Below are 8,251 nucleotides of genomic sequence, written 5' to 3' on the forward strand. Positions count from 1 at the left end.
AATATCTGTACATTAGTATTGTTGCCATGGGAAAAGGAGCATGACAATTCCTGCTATTGTGCCCAGTTCCACCACATATAGAGCATCTTACTATCTTACGTTCTAGTGGGCCATGGTGGGATGGGCTTGCTTCATCTTCTTCCCTTTTCCTACTAACTGGAGGTCGACCTGGCCTTCTCCTCACTACTGGAGGTCTGACTTGGTGGTGGTCAACTGGTGCCCAATACTTCTACCCAAGTAGAGCATGTATAAGGTGGCTATACACTCTTGAATATGTGGACTTATGAAAGGCCACATCACACAACTCCTCAATTGTACCCCGAGTGTATGTTAAAACTGCAAGTGCATGACAACAAGGGATGCCACTGATTTCCCATACTCTAGAGGTGTAGGTCTTAGCATCTGTCTTAGTTACATTATTTACCAAATCATCCCTTCTTGTTTGGTACTCATAATGTCCAGACCTAAAAACCCTAACTGACCTGCAAGTGCAGTTAACATGAGTGAGCATTGTACAATTGACTCAAGCAGTGAAAAAAGATAAAATCTACATGAATGAATTTGCTTTTTAACCATTAATCACCTAGCCTCTCTCCTCCTTCTGCTGATAGTTGATTCCACCCTTGGCATTAGTACAGTTGCTTGTGCATTGGTAGCCTTATGTCTCTCAAAGATTTTTTGCATCAGCCTCTTTCTTATGTCTTCTAGCATTTCAACAATTGGCAAAGACCTAGACTCCCCAATCCAGGAGTTGAAAGACTCAGTCCAGTTGTTTGTGATGTCATCCGATCTAACAATTGGGTCAAACCCATGTCTGGACCATGTTGTAGGGGGATCTTACATAGCCAATCATATGCCTCTCTAGAACAGTCCTTCACAACTTCCATGTAGTGAGTGAAGTCAAATTGTGTGTATGACTTGCCAACAGCCCACAGAGCATATCTTAATGCTTTTCCCTTGAATGATTTCTTAAAATTTGTGTACATATGCCGATGCAAAAATGATGGTTTGCACTCGGCATGCAAATCGACACCCCATCAACTATACCCTGCTTCACCAATTAGTAGGATTGTTAGTCATAGCAAAACATAAAGCAAAAAATAAACTCAAATATAATAGTTGTATACATAATAAATCAAAGAAAAATAAAACTCAGATATAACACGCATACATTCTGCCAATCTGACATGAAAGTTCACTTGTGTGGGTCATCAATACACAATGCACCCCGGAGCTCAGTCAAGCACCACAACCAACTTTCTTTGTTCTCAGCTTCCACAATAGAATATGCAATGGGGTATATGCCATTATTCCTATCTAGGCCTACAACCGATAGAATTACCCCTCCAATTGCACCAGTCTTAGTGTGACAACCATCCAACCCAACAATTTTCTTACATTCCTCCAAGAAGCCATTCTTGTAGGTTGCAAGGCAGATTAACACTCTCTTGAATGTGCCATATGTGTCATCTACTGTAGTTAGTGAAGAATGTCGTTTGACAATAGACACTCTATTGAATGTGCCATATGTGTCATCTATTGTAGCTAGTGGAGCATGCAGTTTGACAATAGACCCAAGGTTATTTGCCAATAAAGTTGTGCAGTACTCAGGTAACAAAGAGTATGATTTGGCTAGAGACCCTCTAATCCTATTAATGGCCTTTAGTCGGTCTCTATGTGTCTCCATGAAACTTCTATTCCATACAACCATTTGATTTCAGCAGTGAGTACATGTACTAACATGCTGGGGTCAATACTTAACAGCCCCTCAATCTTTGTGGATAGCCATGTGTTGGTAACTTCCTTGTCTGTTGTCACCCTCAAGCAAGTATGTCTGTAAAAGAGTGTCTTGACAATAAAACTACCCCCATCATGGTTGAGGGATGCATGTATCCTCCACATACATTCATTAACAGCATAAGCTCCAGTAAATCTGGACTTTTCATTCTTCTTTCTCTTGATCTACACACCCTCTACCACACAATAATGCCTTAAGGCTTCTCTGAACTCATTTATAGTTGCAAATTCCATTCCAACAAGAAATTTTGGTTTATAAAAATCAAATTCAGGTGGATTGCCCATTCTCAATCCATATCCCCCACTCTCTAGATTGCCATTGTCACTCAATGGCTCATAATCCGACAAATCAATTATATCCTTAGCTGATGATACACCAACACCATCATGCCCGATTGATGGTACACCAGCACCACTCCCAACACCACTTTTCCCCTTATTAAATTCCCCAACATCAGCTTCCATGCCCTTCCCATAATCTTGTTCTAAATTAGAGTCACCAATATCACCTTCCAGCCAGTCATCATCACCACCTAGCCCATCTCCACAATTCTGATCTTCATCAAATTCACCACCACCACCCTCCATTCAATAACCACACTTATGCTCAGATGCACCATCTCCAATACCATCATAATGAGCATCATCATCGGATATAGATTTAACAATGCAGCAGTCACCATCACTTTCAACTGTATACTTTCCTTTTCCATGGCCACTATTCTTTCCACTTCTTTTAACACACATGTCATCAACTGATACACATTTAGCATCTGTAGCAGTGACACAAAAGATAATCCCACACATATAACCATGTAAGGAAAACATCCGTAACATGTCACTCTTGCTGCCCAACAGATCCAATTGCTCCTCTAGTTCACGATTAGGTACCTTGTAGTTTATGGTTATCGTATTGTTAGGTATCCCACACAAATTGCAAAAGTCATCGATGATGTCTAAGTAGCAAATCCTATCACTGTCAATGTTATCCACATATCCCACATCACCACCAACATATGACAACTTCCCATTAATGGTCTTCCATTGACCACAATGATTGACAATGAACATATATCTCCCTACTTCCATTCCTATGAATGATGGAAACAAAACTTTAGCTAATGAAAGGATTTTAGCCAATGAAAAGGAAAGATAAAATCATTCACATCACATAGAACATTTCAATTTGACTAAAAGAGAAGAACAAAACTTTTTTTAAATAGGTAGAAATAACCAAGATGCTATATAATATCTTTAAATGGGGTAATAAAGCCATGCTTGTTACAGTAAACTTTCTAGGTTTTCAAACAAAGTGTTAGTCTTTCTTTCTCTCTAGTTAAATTTTCAACAGTTTCTCTGTTCATTCATTAATTTGATAACTTGGGATCTTGCCTCAATGGACTTGGTACATAGGTGGTTTGAAGAATTAAGAATGCAAGATGTTTACCATCACATTATGCAAGATGTTTTTTCTATTGCAACACATGAAGATGATGTTTCCATATTGAAAACAACAGGGTCAAATTTATTAATACATCTTATTTGTAGCAGCAAACATTTTAAAAGTTTTGGGCCTGTAGGCTGTATTTCAAACTATTGTGTCTACCCATCACCAATACCCTCATTGGTCATGTGTTATGTATGGTTTGAGGCAATTATTTGCTTCATGTGTACCTCTAGTAGTGCTCAATTGATCACAACATTGGTTGTGATCTAACAATGTGCACATTTGGAATCTTAGCTGTAATATGGAGTGGAAAGAATTGATGTGGAGCAGAGAAAGATGGGGGTGTAAGACGACTTCTCTTTGGTGGTTTATTTTTGATAACGGAATCAAGGAGATTTTCTCATTTTCTTCAGGTGTTGAATATTACATATGCAGGGCACTTTTTATCTCAGACTCAGACAATTGCTACTAAACAATATTTTACATATGAAAAAGCTTGGAAATCATAATTTTTAGCTAGTTTTCATACATGCTAATGGAAAACAAAAATTTATTTTGTTTTAGTTTTGTCTAGTATTTTACATACAAGTTATAAAGCGGTATTTCACATATATACTAATTATAAGCTTGTTTATCTAAATGTTGCATTCTTATGGTTCACTCATGAACTGATTACTTTGTCTTCTTTATACAAAGATTAATGGATGACAACTATAATACAATTGTACTATTTCGAAGGGTGTTGGAGGTGCATACGAAGCTCCAAGTTATCCATCTCAGCCTAATGCTACTGGGTACAATAACTTTTCACTATTTTAGTCTCATTTAAATGGACATCATCTTTTCATATGGTAATGAAAATATGTGATGATTTAGACACAACAACCATACTGGGTACAGGAAGTGGGTGGTAGAATTGAAGGGTTGTGTATTTCTATCCTAATGATTGCAAAATTATTTTACACATCCTAGGCGGTTCAGGCATTTAGTCAAATACATGGGATTGTATTGGCAACACAACCCTTTCTTTTTGAAGTAGTCACGTGTGGATTCAATGTTTGCACTATAGCAAACACATGGGTCCCAAAACCGCCATTTGACTCGGTCTAAGAACCGATGTGAACGCGGCCATAGGCCACGAATCTCAAGGTATGGTCCCCTACCACAGACAAATCACAAAAAGATGGTCCCTACCACAGACAAGCCATAAAAGGATGAGGCATCTGTACATACCTCACACTATAGACACTACAGATTTCAATAAAGAGCACACTCAGTCCGTCCATAGAACTTACTACAAAAGCAAAAAAAAAAACCTGCAAAATCAACAAATAACACACTCAGTTATGGTCAGACACTATAGATTTCAATAAAAAACCCTCGCCATTTTGTTTAGGGTTTATTAATGCTAAACAAACACAAATGGGTGTTAAGAAAACAAAAAAACCTCATCGACCTCCGTCGGACCTCCGTCGTTTGGTATTTGTAGTGACCACCGTCATTAGCGATGGTGATGGCCTCGTCGATGGATGGCGCTCCTCCCTCTTCTCTTTCGACTGATGGGGCGAGTGTCTGAGAGGGATTATGAGTTAAGTTAAAATCAGGGACAAAAATGTAACTTCACATAGGGGTAAGACGGGTATTTGACCTTTTTCGTCCATGTTTAACGACTAAGGGATGATTTAGTCAATTGTTAGAAACAATAAGGGTATACTTAGTCAATTTTCAAATAGTAAGGGTACACTTAGTCAATTAGCTAAACCATAAGGGTAGTTTAAGAAATTTACCGAAAAAACATTTGGTCATTGTCAGCACCCAATTTTTGCTTATCTCCTTTGCTTTACATCTTTGTTCTCACTCCCAAACTTTAAAATCATTGAGATACGTCAACTACCACACCCCATACCAAAATCACGACAAACAATCATAGAAACTGATAAGCCCCAAGGACCAAACCTAAATTCCTCACAAGATTGAACAACTTAATTTATATTTCAACTCAAAATCTCTGGAGTTGATCATCACATTGACAAATATTCCAACCGCACCAAGAATTATAATCCTAATGATCAAATCCCTCTCAGTAATTCCAAAACCCTAAATTAACCCACCCATTCAATTTCAACCGTAAATTCCCTCATTTCCTTCCAAAACTAGCAAGGTTCCAAGTTGAAACCTTAATCTGAGCTAAATCTTAAAATCCAAATCTATGATAAAAAATCCATCTTTTCCATCAAATCCAAGATGATTAGTAATGCCTACCCACCAAATTTCACATCGAGATTCCCTCATTTAACCCACCATCAAGCTGAGGTTCTATTTTAGCAAATCTCATTGGTTAGAGCACATCACGCCATGGATCTCCATCATCCCAGATTTATTAGATCAATCGGACCTCACCACCATGTTCAAAGACTCGAAAAACCCTAGAACATCAATTTTTACAGCCTAACTCCTCCATTTGACCATTAAACTAAAAAAGATTTTATTTTAGTGGTCCAAATTAAATCACCCTTAGTTGGCCTTGATTTAGGGTTTTAAGGAGGTAGTGGCTGATGTCATTCCTTCACATAATCCCCTCTAAACATTTAGACCAATCAGTATGCTCCTAATAGGCCAAATAAACCCAAAATAACCCTTCTTGGACCTAGGAAGTGACATAAAGGCCATTATAACCATCTCTAATTTATGTTTTCTGCCATTAGCATGCCTAATTCGAGCCATTCAAGGTCAGATACGAAACCACTTCATTGGGGGGTCAAAAAACCCCAAAGTCTCTTCAATCTTTCATGGGGAACCACCGAAAAATGATGATAAGAAGCTTTTACAAGCAAAATCTTTAATATTTCACGCATGGAGAAAGCCCTATGAAGTCTTGGATGTGTGGAGAAGAAATTTCAGACATGGTTTGCCTTCTATCCTCTATAAATAGTGCATTTTTGAAGGGAAAATAGGAGAAAAAATGAAGGGAGAGCACCCCACAATTTTGATAAACTCGACCTTGAGTGAAAACATATCTAAACCCTATGTCAATGGAATCCTGGGGTTTTGATGTCCAGATCACTCCAGCTCTCCCAATCTCATCCCTAACTCATATCTAAGTCTAAGAAGCTCTAAAATATACGTTTCATACCATCCAAGAACGTTTGGAATCAAACTACCAACGAGGATCACTTTTAATGTACATTTTAGAGTCCGTCTTAGTTGCTGGGAATTGTTTGTCAAGGCTACACTCAAGAGGTAATCCTCTCAGCTCATCTTGTTATTGATTTTACTTGTTTTTTAGTAATTCTATTTGATTTTTAAGTCATTTGATTGGTTATTATTGTGGTAAGGTTGAAGGAATTTAAGGTTCATGGAAGGATTTCTTTAGTTTTATCAACCATGGTATTTAAGGGAGAGAGTATAGGGGTTTGGGGAATTCAATACCCACTCCCTGAAAACATCCCATTAAACCATGGTTGACATTTTTTTTAAAGAAATTGTTTTCCATGAACTTTACAGTCCTTCAACCCTTCCTTGTGTTCTAGTCTTGTTTGTTAATTAAGTAAATCTAGTTTGTTTCCTAGAAGCCTAGATAGATCTCAGACTGGGTTGTGTTTGAAACTAAGGAGAGGGGTGCCTAACCCCTTCCCCCCCCCCCCCTATTCAAAGAACTCTTGAATTTCTATTTCTAGGCCGGTAAAAGAGTGGAGTCCCTATTTGTCTAAAAATCTTATCTGTTTAACCTGAAAAGAGGACCCATTTCCTCTTAAACAAAAATGGGTTGCGACTCTATTAGGCCGGCCATGAGCTTTTTAGAGCTCACAACTATACCTCATTTTATAATCAATTAACCTATAGTTTTGTGTGTACTTTCATGACATTGATACTTTGAACCCATTTGTGATGTATCACTATATTTAAGACTAACTACTTAAGTTCATAATGCAAGGCACAGTGAATGCTCTATCATCATTTCCTTTTTGAAAAAAAAAAATGCATTAGATCATAGTCATCTACTAAAGACATGTTTGGGAGTGCTTAAAAATAAGTGCTTAGTTGGGCCATTAAACACTTATTGGTATTTGGGAAATAAGTCTAAAATAAGTGCTTATTTTTTAAGCCCAAATTTTCAGCTTTTTTTAAGTGCTTATACAATAAGCACTTATTCAATTTTTTTCTTTCAAAATTATCCCTAGTTGAATTTTAAAATACCACTTATAAAATTATCCCTAGTTGAATTTTATAAAAGTACTTTTATGAAAGCACTTTTATAAAATTACTTTTAGGAAATCACTTTTACAAAAGCACTTTCATAAAAGTACTTTCATAAAAAATGTTTTTTTATAAAAGTATTTTCATAAAAAGTGGTTTTAGAAAAGTAATTTAATAAAGGTGCTTTCAAATGATATATTTTTAAAATTTGAAAGAAAATGAAGGACAAAATAGTCACAAATGCTTATTTAAGTGCTTATTAGAGAAAAAGGCTACCAAATGCCTAATATAAAATAAGTGCTTATTTAAAAAATAAAAAATAAGCACTTGAAAAAGTTGGGTGCCAAATGAAAATAAGTGCTTATGCGAATAAACACTTGTTTTTAAGCACTTATTTTTAACTTAGACACTCCAAAACATGGCCTAAAAAGTGAAGTTTAAGAGTAGAACTTTGTGATTTAAAAGATATTAGAAGGAAAATATAGGTAGAAGCTATGGTGCATCCACTACATGGTGTAACAAAAGATGTGATTAGTTGAACATGATAGCAAGTAGATCTTGTTAAACGTAAGCGTACACTTTGTGAAATATGAACCAATGAAGAATAAGCGGATTTTAACAAGATTGATTGAGAACCAATGCACCCTAATTGAACTAAAAAAAAAAAGTAATAGTAGCATTTCATATGCTATATAGTTTAGGAGAACGATATTGAAGAGAATAAAAATAATAAAATTAAATAAGATGGGTAAAACCATCCTAAAAATATCAGGGCACAACTAGTTGCCACTTTCTATTCCAAAAGATATG

The sequence above is a fragment of the Nelumbo nucifera genome, chromosome 6 (assembly GCF_055504915.1).
Source record: "Nelumbo nucifera cultivar China Antique chromosome 6, China Antique-T2T, whole genome shotgun sequence".
Taxonomy (NCBI): Eukaryota; Viridiplantae; Streptophyta; class Magnoliopsida; order Proteales; family Nelumbonaceae; genus Nelumbo; species Nelumbo nucifera.